The sequence below is a fragment of the Choloepus didactylus genome, chromosome 3 (assembly GCF_015220235.1).
Source record: "Choloepus didactylus isolate mChoDid1 chromosome 3, mChoDid1.pri, whole genome shotgun sequence".
NCBI lineage: Eukaryota > Metazoa > Chordata > Mammalia > Pilosa > Megalonychidae > Choloepus > Choloepus didactylus.
In genome coordinates, this window is record NC_051309.1 from 221,983,807 (window position 1) to 222,000,065 (window position 16,259).

General features: G+C 47.1%; 1 long non-coding RNA gene across 1 annotated transcript in view; it reads right to left on the reverse strand.

Moving 5' to 3' along the window:
- Positions 1-15,635, reverse strand: part of LOC119528999 — a 38,176-nt gene extending 22,541 nt beyond the window's left edge. The window contains exon 1 of the long non-coding RNA XR_005215799.1: positions 15,088-15,635. This is a non-coding gene — a long non-coding RNA (uncharacterized LOC119528999). The remainder of the gene's footprint in view (positions 1-15,087) is intronic.
- Between the last annotated feature and the right edge of the window lie 624 nt (positions 15,636-16,259).

Consider the following 16,259-nt stretch of genomic DNA (forward strand, 5'->3'; position numbering starts at 1 on the left):
ACTAATGTGCTAGGGGTTGCATGAAGCAGAAGTATACTGATACTTTCCACTTAGGGCTGTACAAGTGAACACAGGTGTAGAGTCGAAAGACTTGGGGATGAGCTGTAGCTTTACCGCTTGTAACCAGTGGGACTTCAGGTAGGTCACATAATCTCTCTAAGCCTCCATTTCCCCAACTGTAAAATGGGACTAATAATACGTACATCAGATTGTTGTGAACACTCAAGATAATTATGTGAGAATGCATTGTGAACTGCAATTGATAGTCCCCAGCTGGGCTTTTCTAGAGTCTTATTCAGCTCTTTACCCCCAGGACATGACACTCCACGTGTTTGATAAACATCCGTTAAATGAACTTGAAGTTTCCCCAGAGGACAGAGGCAGTCAATAGGTAAAGGTTCTGTTCTAGATTGCTAAAGCTGCCATTATGCAAAATACCAGAAATGGATTGGCCTTTATAAAGGGGATTTAATAGGTTAGAAATTAGTAGTTCTAAGGCCATAAAGGTGTCTGAACTAAGGCATCATCAAGAGGATGCCTTCAATGAAGAATGGCTGATGGCATCCGGAACACCTTTTGTTAGTTGGGAAAACATGTGGCTCGCCTCTGCTGGTCCTTTCCTCCGGACTTCTGGTTTCAAAATTACTTTCTCCAACATGTCTCTGGGCTTCTTTCTCTCTTAGCTTCTCTCTCTCAGCTCCTGTGCATCCTTGCTTTTTCTCCAAGGGCATTTCTCTCTAAGCATCTGGGGGTCCTCTCTTAGCTTCTCCAGGGCTTCATCTCTTAGCTTAGCCTCTCCAAATGTCTTTCTGTCTGCATCTCCAAGCATCTGGGTCTGTGTCAGCCCCTGAGCTCTCTTACGGACTCCAGTAAACTAATCAAGCCCACCTTAAATGGGAGGGGTCACACCTCCATGGAAATAATCTAGTCAGTCTTACCCACAATTGGATGGGTCACATCTCCATGAAAACAACCTAACCAAAGATCCCACCTATAATGTCTGCGCCCACAAGACTGAATTAAAGAACACCGTCTTTCCTGGGGTACGTAACAGTTTCAAACTGGCACAGGTTCTAAGAAAGCTAAATCTGCCTTTAACTTAGGTAAAGTCGATCTAACAGCCAGAGTGGCCTGCCAGGCTGACTCAGAAGGCTGATCTCCTGTTCCACTGAGGTGTTCAATTACAGGAGGCTTGACCAGCTTCAGGGATCCTGTAGACTCTGCCCATAGAACATAGAGAATATCAAAGCCAAACCAAGGTGTAGATAAATCACTGAAAATTTTCCTCGTTCACTGGCCCAGGAACTTGCCTTACACACCAGTGTCTCAGCACACACAATTCAAGATCAGGCCTCACCATGATTTCAAATTACTATATGCCATGGACCTTTGGGGCACTCACAAATAACTGCAAATGGAAAAGCTGCTCACACCAAGGGGCTATTGAAAACCATGTTATCTCCCTAGACCTCCCCAATCCAATACACAATATTGTGACTCTTCACTTATGCATTTGAACCAGACAAGAGCTAGAGTCACTCATTTGTTCAACAACATTGATCGAGCACCTAATATATGACAGGCCCCCACCAGGGTGGGGAAGAGGGAGTTGGAGATGGCAGCAGGAAAACGATAACAGCATTTGACAAAATAGATTTAGCCCTCCCTCATCGTGTACACATAATTATCAGCAAGACAGACAGGATGCACATAACCAAACAAATAAATGTCTAATTACAAATTCTGATGAGTGCTATGAAGGAAAAGTAAAGAAGGCATGGGGGTACTATAAGGGAGGCATGCTTAATATATGGCTTCTTTGAGGAAAAGATTTCTTTGAGGACACGACATGTGAAGTGTAACCTGAAGGCTGGTGTGGGGAGTTGAATTATGTACCGGAATTTAGGCACATTCTTTGTCTTAATGCACATCCTTGTGAGTATGAGCCCACTGTAAATAGGATCACCTTTTTTTGGTTAAGGTGTGGCCCAAACTGAATGAGGACTGGCTCTAATCCAGATTACTGGAGTCCTTTATAAGCAGAAGAAATTCAGACCTAGAGGGAGAAGACCATAGGGAGGAGCCAGAAGCAGGAAGTCAACAGTACCCAGAAGAGAAAGGACAGGACATCACCACGTGACAGGAAAGCCAAGAAATCCCAAGGATGGGCGGCAAGCCAGAACCAGAATGCTACAGATCTGGGAGAGAAAGCATCGCCTTGCTGATGCCTCGATTTGGGACTTCTAGCCTCACTGAACCCTCTGAGGTCATGTAAACTCTATGAGCCTCCGTTTCCTCAACTGTAAAATGGGACCAATAAGATGTACATTTGTTGTGATGTAATAAGACATAATTATGTAAGAGCACATTGTGCACTGCAACTGATATTCCCCAGCTGAGCTCTTCCAGTGTCTTATTCAGTCGGTTTAAGACAACCATCGTGTGGTGCCTGCCATGGCATCCTGGAAAACTAAGACAGCTGTCCATGTCAACCAGGGGAAGGTGGAGCAAGGTGTTATTCATCATGGCAGGAATTTTCTGAGAGCCTGAAGGGGAAAGTGGCTGAGCCAATCAGGAGCTGATAGGAGGAGTGTGTGGCTGGAAATATGAGCTGGTGGGACAGAGGTACATGTTAAATGATTTTTCTATATTATCCTAAATGCAAGGGATAACCAGTAAAGAATCTTCAGCAAGGATTGACCAGACCACCAAAGACTTATGGCTTTCAAAGTTCACCCGGCTGTGGAGAAGGGGTTGGAAGAGAAGCAAGGGTGGAAGCCGTATATGTGACAACACAGACAAACCTTGAGGATATTATGTTGACTGAAATAAGCCAGACACAAAAAGGACAAGTATTGTATGTTCTCACTAAAATGAACTAATTATAATGAGCAAATTCTTGGGGTTAAAATCTTGAGTATAGGTTACCAGGAGATAGAATGAGCATAGAGAATGGGGAGCTGATGCTTAATTTGTACAGAATTTTTAATAAGCTTGACTGTAAATGTTTGGAAGTGGATAGAGGTGACGGTAGCACATTACTGAGTGTAATTAACAGAGCTGAATTATGGGTGTGATTATGGTTGCAAGGGAAGTCTGGGGTCATGTCTGTCACCAGAAGGAAAGCTAGAGGATGAAACATGGGACTGTATAACACAGTGAACCCTGTTGTGGACAATGAAGGTGGTTAATTGTACAAATATAAGAATGTTCTTCCATGAACTAGAACAAATAAATGTCACTATTACAAGGTGTTACTAATAGGGTGGTAAATGGGGGGAAAAACACCTACTGCAAACCATGGACTATAGTTATTAGTAATATTGTAACATTCTTCCATTAATTATAAAAAAGGTCCCACACCAAGGCTAAGTGTCAGTAATGGGGGGATTAGGGGCATGGGGTTTTTCTTTTTGGAGCGATGAGAACGTTTTAAAATTGATTGTAGTGATGAATGCATAACTGTGTGATTATATGGAGAGACACTGAGTGTAGACGTTGGATGGATTGCATAGTGCATGAATAAAATTATTAAAAATAACTTACAAAAGAATGGAAGGAGTTAGGATGCAGTGGTAATGGGGGTGGGGTTGCAGGGGGAGCAGAGGCAGTAGTGACCTTCACGAAAGTGGGGCAGCAGTACAGAGGTACTGACAAATATTGATTCCATCTACCTACAGGAAAAGGTAAATAACAAGGGGACAACAGCTACCCAGGAAAAATTATGCAAATACATTAGAAGTAATCCGAAAGTCTTAGACAGTCTGAAGACACATAATTAAAGTAAAAAGATAGCTCTTAAACACAGTTCACGCAGCCTCAGGGTACTACTTAGGGGAAAAAGAATAGAAGGAAATACACCAATATGTTAGCAGCAGTTATCTTGGATTAGGGGTGGCTTTAACTTCCATCTTTGGGTTTTTCTGTTTTCCAAATTTTCTACAAGGATTTCTGGGTTTCTTCTGTAATTAGAAAAAAAAATCCATATCCTTAATTTTCAAAAGCAATATCATCTTCTCATTCTCTGGGTGTGTCTACAGGAAAGATTTATAGGTGTCCAAGGGAATTTCATCTCCCTCCTTTCTGCAGGAGAAGACGGCAGAGACATTCAGAAACAGCAAATCTAGTCTTCGTCTAAGCAAGTCCCCAATCCTGAGGGCAAAAACACGCACCTGTAATTGTGTCCTTCAACTTCCCTGATAGCATCTACAGTTCCTTTCTGCAGCAGCCCTGCCTCACATCGCCTGCTGGCCTCGTCCTCCTTCCCGTCCCTTTGTACCACCAGACCTTGCCCCCAGCTCCTGAGCTGCTGCCTATGGGACCAGAGACAGACATCTGACTCAAGCTGTGACAACTGGGTTCTCTCTCTCGGGAATTTGGAATTAAGGCAATGAGACTAAGTTGGAGAAAAGTGATGGGTACTTAAAACTTTGGTCATATAGCACTGGGGCACAGCTGATACTCCAGCAAGCCAAAGCCAAGAAGCAAAAACTAGGACTCTCTCCACAGAAACCCGAGAGGAAAATGAAAAAGAAACACAGAAAGCAGCCTTAAGCCAGCACATGGCTCCACGGAAGGCGGAGGAGACAGCCTCAGACCCAATTGGACTGCCCACTTGCACTTCCCAGATGGTCTGTCTCTCCTTAAATGTCAGTGAGATCAATGGTTGTGTCTCTCCAATAAATCCCTGTTTACTTGAATTTGAGGCGTTTCTCTTCCTTATAATCAAAGAGTTTCAATGAAGAAACTCTCCTTAAGTTCAGCAAACAGCCCAATTTCTCAGGAAATTATCTACCTGCTGATTGTTGAGCCTTCACCCAGGCCTTAGGCCCTGGTAACTAGAGAAGGCTGTGGGGAGGGTCTCTTCCCCCACTATGGGGTTCCCTCACCCACAGGCCCCACCACCCAAACAGGTGAAGCCATGCTCCAACTCCAGACGCTGGGTGTAGCATCTGTACGTTCCACAATCCAAGCAAGCCAAGAGTGGGCTCAACATCCCTCAAAGGTCACCCTGCATCTCCATCAAGAGACCCTGTAACCTCATAGACTGCCCCCCAAAAAGGCAGAGGTTTGCCCTTGGAGAGAAGCCCCCACAGGAAGGGCCAAGGGCCTAGCAGCGGGTGCCTCCAGCCAAAGGCCAAAGAGGGAGCTCGTGGCTCCAAGGTAAAGTCTCTTTTTATTAAGACAACACAGCAAACTTTTTTTAACCACAGCTGACATCACTCTAATAAATCACCATCATGTCTTGCGGGATAGAAAAAGCCAAAACACTGTCACATTTGATTTTGCTGGCTACTCGTGTCTTGAGAACAAACCATGTGTTTTTAATCAACAACACTTTGTTTTGCATTTCTCAGACCCCAATACTCTTTAAATAGTTGCTTTTACCAGAGGGCTATTTTAAAGCCAGGGCCAGCTTCTTTGCAGAGGACATTAAGAAACAGGACACAATGGTACTGGGTCCGAGGCTCATCCTAGGTCTTCAGGGGTTATTATGTATTTTGAGGTTGTATCCGTCCATTTCAGAGGGGGCTTTCCTCTTTCCTCTTTGGGAATTTGATTAGATGTCTTCCCAGAAAGTTGGCCTTTTTTTTTTGGTTTCTCTAACAGGCAACACGATTGGGTTATGGGAAAACGGCAAATTCCCAGCCAAGGGAAACAGAGAGTCACATCTGGGACTAGGATTCCAAAGGAGGGAGAGAGGAGGTGTCAGAGGAGGGGGGCTGTTGGAGAGGAAAGGAGCAATAAAAGAAGAGTTCCAGAATGGCACATGTTGACTTCTGCATGCGAACAGGCCCTAGACTTCTCAGAGGCAGATGTGGCCAGAAAACCCAACTGAAGCTTGCATGACACATGTCCTTTAGAAACGGTAGCACCTCTAGGCAACAGTAGACTGTGTGCAGGAATCTTTTCAGTAAAATGGGCTACTTCGCTGGTTGCTCCATATCCCAGAATCTCGCCAGTGATCATCAGCTGGGTCCACCTTGTCCAAACATCTGTCCCTAGCAACACTTGATTTTACAAAGACAATAAAAAGGGGCAAAAAGAGAAAATTCTAATCTAAACTAGAGAAAAAAACTCCATACCATTCGCCAAACGGGTAACTTAAGCCAGGCTGAACAGTCCAAATAAAAATACAGGCACAGATACTGGGTGATTCTGGTGCCAACCACCATCCCTCAGCCATGATGGTAAAATCGTTCTCCTTGGGTGACTGGTGGACTCCTCTGACATGGGGCAGGCCGGGGCTTTCTTTCGTTATGGTCCTAACTGTTGAGCCTCTGCTGAGAAGATCATGCACACCACACAGGGAAGTCCTGGCTGACACATCCAGTCCCAGGCCACTGCAGACTCAGCCCTCCATGGGTCTGAGTCAACACTCTCACTGCAGAGGATTTTCAGTCATTCAAAGTTCATCCTTTAACGAAGAGTCTCCATCAACTGTATTCTCCGCTTATTCCTTTTTCCATATATTATTCCATAAATTCAAGGAATTTGGTGTAAATGAGACTCTCCTCCACTGGAATGTCCACTCACTGTCAATGTCCTCTGCACAAGTGCCTGCCCCCAAACGCCTTCTGAAACTGTGCTGGGAGAGGGTTGGTAGTTTATATACATCCCTGACGTTAACGGGGGACATAATCTTCAAGGCTGAGTGCTATCTGGAAGACCTCGCCCACTCATTACTCAGAAACCCTTTGTTCCATGGTCTGATCTGTCTCCTGCTAATGAATCCATCCCAGTTTCATGAGCTGGTGCTAGTGGCTGTCCTTTGCAGCCTCACTGGGTTTCGCTGTATTATCACTCTCACTTCTCTGGGTTTTGTTTGACCATGTAAAGGTCTTGGGGCTATTTACAAGTCCAGCTAGGGACTGCTTTCCTAGTTGAGCACTACAAATACTTAGATAATGGCAGGGCCCCTAATGTTCTATGGCAAATGTTTTCATTCATTTGGTTGTCTGCACAGAAATAATTAGGTTAACTGGAAAAAAATAGTGAACTATTGGAAAACATCTTCTGGTGCCATTCACATGGGTATTCAGGATTGGATTTGGAAAAAGCAAGAGAGAAAGAGAAACAAAGTGTGTGTATACATGTGTGTGTGTGTTTAGGGGACTGCAGATTTCAGGATTGGAACTTGGCAGGAACATCCTTGAGCAAGCCTCAGTAGTTGATGCTCAAGTTTCTTCATGTGTGCACCGGCACCTGCGTCCCAGGGGCTCCCACCAGTGGCAGAGGCCAGGTGCACTGACATATGAGGATTAGGAAAAGACAGAGCCTTGCTACTCAAAGTGTTGTCTATACACCACAACATGGGCTTGCCTGTTAGAGATGCAGACGTTCAGGCTGTCCCACATCCATTCAATCCTGCAGTTTAATAAGATCCCCAGGTGATTCGGATGAACATTAAAGTATGAGAAGCACCAGTATTTCTTAACCCGGGCTACACGTTAGAATCACCTGGGGAACTTTTATAAAACTTCAGTCCAATTAAATCACAATTTCTAGAGCTGGAGCCCAGCCTTTGGAATTCTAACTATCCCTACTAATTTCAATGTGCTGCCAGGGTTGCAACTACTGGCCTAGAAGAATGATCCTTTACTGAGCATCTACTATGCACCAAGCACTGATGAGAAGTTTCATGGAGGCCTTCTTTATTCTTGCCACCACCCTGGAGGGGTTGGCACTGCTCTCCCCATTTTAGAGATGGCTTGACCTCCATCCAACAGCTTCCATGTAAGAGCTGGCAGTTGAACCCAGAGCCTGAGCTCCAGGCATCACCCACACAGCTTCTCAACAGCAGCAATATTCCCACATCTGAGGACCACTGGCAAGCCAGGAAAGCAGTCATAAAGTGAAGGAAGCCCAGGCTCAAGGAATGCAATGTTCATCTTACAAACAAACAAGCCGAACAGGCTGGAGGGGACTGGTGGGCAGCTGGAGCACAGAGTTGGGCGTGTAGCCACCATGCAGCTGGAGAGGTCCTGGTCAAACTGGGCAGTGTCCTCCATGGAAAGACCAGGTGCAGCAGCCCAGAGCTCAAAAGACCCACCACCTGGAGAGAAGCCAGGCCAGGCAGGTGAAGAATTGCAGCCGGGTTTAATGGGACATTTATGAACAAAACATATTTATTAGTAAACTATAATTATAGGACAGCAGGTGCCCGGCACGGGAGTCGGGCGAAGCAAGTAACATGGAGTCCCATCTTCCAATGCCCTCCATGAGCAAACTCAGTTTGCAACGAAAACATCCCCGCTGTCAACACTGGGGTTTAAAAGAGACCTGGGTTTCTAGAACATAAGAAGTAATCCTAATGCCTGCTGTTAATCAAAGGTTTCATAATTTACAGGGTGCTCTCACAGATACTAATGCATTTATCACAACCACCCTATGAGCAAGCCTTTTTCTTTGTCCCATTTTATAGGTGAGGTATCTGATGCTTAGGGGATATTGTGCAGAAGGCCCAAGGTCACACAGTTGGTGACTAGGTCACGGAGCTGGGATTTGAACTTCAACCTTGGGATGGGAGTTCAATGCCCCTGACCCTTGCCCCCAGGCTAATGCCATTCAGTAGAAACCCCGATCCTGCCAGAAAACTTTCCCTTCACTTCTGGAACTTCCTTTGCCTCCAATGTTCAGAGTCTCTATCCCTAACCCTTACATCCTACAGGCTAGCTGAACTCTTTGAGACTCTTGTGGTTCCCTGGTGCAGCCCCTCTCTGAGACTTAAGTGCCCAGGAGAGACAGAGAGCAGGTGAAAGCTGAAGAGTCTACACCTGAGTACATACAGAGATGGACACACACACACTGTATTTCAATAGCAGGACATTCTCAGGGTCTTTAAGTTGCCCCAAATTTCTGGGTGGAAGTCATGAGCAAAAGTGATCACAAATAGCTCAAATATGGCTCCAGAGCTATAAGCATCATCACCAACTTGCAGAAGATTAAGGAATCTGGGAACAAATTAGCCTGATATAGAAAGTGACTTAAGGAGAAGTCTCAGAGACAAGTCAGAGGAGCCAACAAGTTTAAATCCTATAAAGTTTTTTAATCAAGTTACACTATTATTTGAAATTGGCAGAACACCAGTGGATTTAGTCCAAAGACATAATTTATGACTTTTTTTTTTTTTTTTGGTTTTCTTTTTTAAGGGCATTAGGGTTTTAGTTCCTTGTTTCCTTCTTTTTGAAGGTTTTTTTTTTTTTTTTTTTTTGGCAATATGTGATTTTCTTTGCTCAAATCTGTTTCCATCCAAAATGGAACCAGTCCCAGGCAGCCCTACACCTCCCATCTCCTCACACCCCTGAGAAGAACTCTCTCCTTGATTAAACAAGCCAACCCTCTGGCCACAAGCAACATAACGCAATTTTGTGCAAACGGTTTTCTTCTCTGTCTGGTTCTCCACTAACAGTTGCTATTACCCTGTAGGGAAAGAGGGGGCAAAATGCCTCATTGCAGAATCACCCCCGATAGACTAAGGGTGAAGTCTCCCCGCGCACAGGCTGCCCAGATGCAGGACCCCCGCGTGCCCTTTTGGGTTTCCTCCCCCACACCCCACCTGCATCTTGCTGATTCGCTTTCTCTCTGCCTCTCCACCTGCCTTCTCAGGGAGCCCCAGCAAGGCCGGCCAGGGCCCTGGGAGTGTGCAGATTCATGCGACTTCCCTCCCACAGGCCCTGAGAAATCCTGGAGATCAAAGAGCGCAGGGTCCCTTCTCCTCCACAAACCACGATTCATCAAGCCGCCCCGCCCGACTCACAGGGAGATCAAACCAGACACCCTGCCAGCTGAGGGGTAAAGCCAGCCTTCAAGCGGCCTCATTAAATTTCCTTTCCCCCTTTCTTTCCCTGCTGACTCCTGTCCCAGGAGCATCTCTCTTGCAGCTCTACTGGAGCTCTCTTTTCCTCTCTCTTCCTCCCTCCTTCCACCAGCCTCTCAGTATCCCTTCTTTCTCTATTTCCTTTCTCCACCCTGTCTTTCTCATCCCTTACTCCCTCCATAACCTTTCTTTCTCCCGACGCTCCTTCTGCTCTGCTCTCTCTGTTCAATTTGTTCAAAACTCCACGGCCCTCAGACTCCCTTGCCTGGAGACACCCTCCTGAGCCCTCCCCCTCAGCCTCAGAAAGTTCCAGAAGGAAGTCATCTGTGGCATTGGTACCAGACTGCAGGGGTGCGGGAGAGCAGGTTGCCCCAGCCCTCGAGGCCGAGAATGAGCTCACCACTGCTGACCTACACTCTCACGTGGCCCTCTCTGCAGCAGACACAGGCCTCTCCAGCATCCCACGCACGTGTGGCGCACACGCACGTCATATCTGGGTTACAACTCATGTCCCAAACACTCAGGCCTCAAACACTCAGGGGGCAGCTTCTCGCTGTCGGACTAGCTGGCCGGGGTCCTCGCTTTAGGATAGTTTGTAAGCCCCCACCCAAAGAACCAGTTTCACCCACGAACAAGAAACAGGGAATATAAGCTAGAAGTTGGAAGGCGGAAACATTGGATCCTGCCTACTGGTCGGCTGCTGCGTGGAGAATATTTACTCCGGTTGTCTAAGGATTATTTTTATATCTTTTTTCCTACAACAAACACTGGTTTAAAAAAAAAAGCGAAAAGCAAAGGCAGTCGGCAGAGGACTGTCCTCCCTTTCTTGGTCTCACTATATATATATAAATCTATGTCTTTTTTAACTTGTTTTTTATTTCAGTGGTTCTTAAAGCACACAGGCGTGAGAAAACACAGATGGAGTGGAGCAGACCGCGTTGGAGCTCTGCACAGAAAGACGTCACACCATTTTATAGATTTTTAGAAGACTTGGAAGACCTCGAGGTGTAAAGAGGGTTGGGGTTGGGGTTGGGGTTGGGGAGTTTTTTTGTTGTTGTTCTTTTCTTCCTTATGAAGTCGTGATTATCTCCTTGGCTCCTCTCTCAATTCTAGCTCCATATCCCTGGCATCAACCTGCCCCCTGTGGGGGGAGTCCCCTGGCCTCGGCAACTGGGCCACCACGGCTGTCCCAGGTTTGACCCCACCTCTACCTGCCTGTGTTTCCCCAGCTGTGTTGAGGCAAGCCTGGATGGGAGGAGAGGCCATCCATCACCCCAGCAGCCCCAGAGGCCTGAACAGGGGGCATGCAGGGTCAGCATCACTGTGCCCTTGAGCAGGTGGGAGAGGTGGCTTGCAGGGATTACAAATGGTTGAGATATCAGCGCTGGGCTTGATGAATGGTGCAGAAAGAGGGGCAGGAGGTGGGCGAGCTTCAAGCACCAGCACACACCATCCTCCATGCCACCTCTGGCATCGGCTCAGAGGGCCTGCTTGCCCGTCTTCCACCAGTCCCAGCCCCCACCCACCCCTCTCTCCCCTGCTTTCTTGTCCTTGCCCGCTCACAGCCCATCAGTCAAGCCATGCCCCGGAGCTGACCTTTTGCAGAGAACAGCCAGCCTAAGAGAACAATTTTCTTCCTGAAAAACCTCACCAAGGAATTTTACGAATGCTGGCAGGCCTTCTGGTGAATGGCGAGCCCCCACTGCTTCCCCGGCTCCTCGCCCCTGAGCCTTGTTAGCTTGGGCAAGAAGGGAAGCATGTGGCTACATTTCTTCTGCAGTGCTCCTCGGTCTGGGTTTCCTGCACCCAGGAAGGTCCGGCTGGGTCTAACAGTCACCTGCTGAGCTGCAGGGTGCTTGTCTCATGCTGGGGCTCCAGCCTCCACTTCTGCACGGTCTGGTCTTTTGAAGGCAGCAATGAAAGTTCCAGAAAGGTACTGCGGCCTACTTTTGGAGAAAAGCTAAAATCAGTGGAACAGACCAGAGAATACTCGGTGGTGGCATGAACTGGAATGGGGAGGGGAAGTTTTCTGGGCTTGGGTAAGGGAGGGACACATCTTCAGGTAGTTTCTAGCTGGCAGGGGGATCTGTCCAACTCCTTGGTGCTCCTTTTGGGAGACCACACATGTTGCCAGTCACGCCACTGCGGCAGTACAATAGCAGGGAGTGTGGGGACATGTTGGGGCAACTGGCGCTGGAAGATGTTTAATAGAATTACTATTAGACTTCGAGTTAATGAATCACAACTGCAAGAAATCATGATAATCCAGCCGGCATTAGTGACAGATTAGCTTCAAAGCTGCCATAAAAGTGCCATAATGCTTACCTAACAGTGTGATTAATTCTCCCAGTACATAATAGCTTGCTGGGGGAACCGGGCACCAACAGAGGCTTGACAGAAAGCCATGCCGAGATCTCCAGGGCACCAGGGGTGCCCCCACCCGGGCTCCTAGTCTACGTGGAGGTGACTGCCTTCCCTGGATCGTGGGCTGATGAGGCAGCTGCTCAGGTTTATCCCAAAGCCTGTCTCCAGAGAGAAGGGAGGGCTAGTCCCCTGCAGTCACTCTGTGCTTTGCTCCTCCCCAAATGGCAGCTGTCCCAGAGCAACCAGGAAGTCACAGAGCCCAAACCCCCAAGACAGGAGCATCTTGTCCCTGGAGTGTTGCCTGGAGAGCCCTGTCCCACTTCCCTGAGCAAAGGATCCAGGACTGGGCAACTTGCCCCGACTCTGCTCCTCATTAGCTGTGTGACCTGGCAAGTCAGGGAGCCTCTCTGAGCTCAGGAGGTCAGGCCAGGCACCTGCAGCCTTAACCACTGGATCACCTCCTTGTAAAACACCCCAGACTGATCCATCACCAACTCATGTTCCAGGCTCTTTTATAGTCATTCCTTCATTTACTACTCCAACAACCCTGTGAGCTAGTGACTACCATTGCCTTCACTTTACAGTTGGGGAAACTGAGGCTCGGGGAGGTGAGGAAACTAGCCCACGGCAAATGGGTGGTAAATGCGGGGCCAGGCCATAGCCCCCAGTTCCTTGCTTCAGCCAGCCTTCTTTCAGACCAGACACCATCAGTTTAATCTCAGGGAAAGGCATCTTGGGAGAAGCGAATGCCTCTAGGAGGAAGAGAGAGGCTCAGCTCCTCTGGAATGTTCCCCCACCACATGGAGAAACCACGACCTGGGAGGCAGGAGGCCTGGACTCATGGGTCCTGTTCTCTACTTAACCACAACCAGTTTTAGTTTCAGTTTCTTTTCTGTACAATGGGCATAATAACAATAATAAAATAATAATAACACCTTGCCTGCCTGGCAATGGGAAACTGAGTGTCTTGACCCCCGGAGGCTCAGCTCTACCTTTTCACCCCTCTAACTAGAGCCAGGGCCTTTTCCTGAAGTGCCGCCACAGACTCTACTCCAGAACCTGCCCCCACCCCCACCCCCACCACAGTCGGTCAGCCCACCTTCCCATAAATATGGAGGCAATAAGCACAAAGCCCAGGCCCAAAGGGGATTCTCTTAGCCCTGTTCATCTCTATCACGTTGAAGAAAACCCCCCAGAGACCTGAGTCACTGCTGTGGCAGGCAGGGAGCCTCTGGTCTGATGACCTAGAGATACACAGCCCTCTCTCTGGCAGTGCTTGCTTCCAGCCCACACCACTCCAGGGGCTCCCAAAGAATGGGGCTCCGATCAGACTGCCCACCAAAACCCTGAAAAAGGGAGACGTGATGCTCTGCTGCCAAAGCATCAACAGGCTCCGAACTTTTCCAAAGTCTGTATGCCTTTCAAGTTCCAGAGTCAAACGGCAAACCATCATTCAATCAGCAAATATTTACTCCTCCAGGGCACTGTGGAAAAGGCCTAGAAGATTCACTTCACCCCTTTACAAACCCGGTGCAACAGACTACTGAAGATTTGGGTTGGCTCTGGGTGGCTCCCGTTCTGATTGCCCACATGCTCTTGTCTGAACCCACTGCCTGACATGTAGCAAGCAATCCCTCACACCTCAGCCACAAAGTCACAAAATCTCAGGGTTGAAAGAGATCTCGGAGATTACCTCTCCCACACTTCTCCAAACCTACCCCCATCTGCTATTGACTCCTCTTGTGTCAAATACATAGTTCTTATTTCAACGTGCTGTGCCCAGTGAAAGCTCAATAAATATTTATTGATGACGGCGCCAATGATGAATTAACAGGCAAAGCTATAAAATTAAAGTTTCGCACAAGGAGAGACCCTGGTGAGAAAGAAACTGCTACATAAAGCTTGAAATTTTTCAAAATGACAAGTGTTCACACACACACACACACACACACACATACACATACACACTGGGTGGCAGAGTAAGGACAACAGTTCTCAAGGAATCACAGTGGAAAATAAGAAATGTCCTTCTTATAGAATATTCTTAGGTTGAATTATGTAGCCCAGGAAAAAAAATGTATTCTTAATCTTATTCCATTCCTGGGGGTGTGAACCCATTATAAACAGGAACTTTTAAAAGATGTTATTTTTAATTAAGGTGTGGCCCAACTGAATGAGGTCAGGCCTTAATCCTATTACTGGAAGCTTTATGAAAAGAAAGCCACCGTGGAGGAGTGGAAGCCAGAAGTCAACAGAACCTGGTACAGAAAGGAGAGGACACCACATGTGCCTTGCCATGTGACAGAAAAGTCAAGAATTCCAGGATCACTCACCGGCAGCTAGCTCTAGAATACCACAGTCTTTGGGGACAAAGCACCATCTTGCTGATACTTTTTTTGGACTTCTCCTAACCTCAAAACCATGAGTGAATAAATTCTCATTGCATGGCATTTGTCATAGCACTTGGGAAACTAAGACAATCTTCCTGCCTTTGTGGAAGGGTGTGCTCAGCTGCTCAGAGGCCAATCAGCCCAGGCTATTGGGATCTGCCTGACCCCAGACCCAGGGTCTTACTTTGTCCCCTTGCCAGAAACAAGGGCTCATGCAAGCAAAATGGCATTGCTGAGTGCTTTATCGGTGTTCCAGATAGAGTGAAGTAAGAGCAGTAACATAGGCAATTCTGTTCAAGGAAAAAGATTCAAGGCATGACAGATAGCTTGAACAAGAATAAATTAAAAAAAAAAAAAAAAAGATCATGTATACCTAGAAAATGCTAGGGTATATCAACATAAAAATGTCAAGAACTTTGAGGCTTGGTGGGTAGAGACCAGTTATCACCAGCCAATCATACCATGCAGCCCCTGACCCCACCCCAACATGTTTATATGTGTGTTCATGCTCACCGTTCATCTAAGGGCCTCCCATGCTTCTTTTATGGTACCAACCAACAGAAGTAACTTTTCCTTATCTGGACTGCCTGCAGGTCCTCCAACAGCAGCAAAGAGGCATGGAAGCTCACCACTATAGCCCTGCTCAATCTCCATCTCATTTGGCTCTTTGTGCAAGTTCAGGAGAGCCTGTTAGTCAGGGCCTTTTCAAACTGAAGCATCGAGTTACCTGGAGTTCAATCAAAAAGAGACCTTGCTCCTCCTGAAACCAAGCAAGAGAAAACCATTTACAAGCAGTAAGGTAGGTAGGTTAAAGAAAAACCTGGCCTGCTTGAAAAGAGAAAAACAGGGAAGGCCTTGAAGAAACGGATTCAAGTGAATGCTGAGTACAGCGAGACTGAATATATAACGCACTTCATCTGAGCCTGTCCTGTACCCTGAGAGTCTGTCACACTTGAAGCAGGAAGGTGCATCCTGAAGTGTTCTGATGCAGTAGGTGGCAGAGCTGGGTGGGAGAGGTACAGGGTCAGAGCAGAAGTGGAAAGGGAAAGGCCATTGGATTAGTTAGGGTTCTCTAGGGAAACAGAATCAACAAGAGATATCTATAAATATAAGATTTATAAGTGTCTCACGCAACTGTGGGTATGCACGAGTCCAAATTCCGTAGGGCAGGCAGCAGACTGGCAACTCCAATGAAGATGTTCAATGAACTCCTCAGGAAACGAACTGGCAACTTCGACGAACTCCTCAGGAAATGCTTTGCTGGTCAGCCAAAGAAGAAGTGAAGGTCCTCTGTCTGTCTCACTTAAAAGTCATCAACTGATTGCATTCTCTCATTGTGGAAGACACGCCCTTTGTCGATGTCAACAGTCACAGCTGCAGCCAATTGACTGATGATTTAACAAACCAGCCTTCTGGTTTATCAAGCAGCCACAAACGTCCTCACAGCAACGGTTAGGCCAGTGCTTGCTTGGCCAGATACCTGGGATGGTACCTCCTGGCCAAGTTGACACATGAACCCAACCATCATGGCCATGAAAACCAAAGAACCAGTCTTAAAAGGACACTTCCACCCAACCCTTTCCCCACTTTGAGCTTTTGGGTGATGGTAACCAAAGATCTCCGAGAAAGCAGGCCAGGGAGGTACAAGCAGGCCAGGGAGGTACAACATGGGTACCCCCACTATG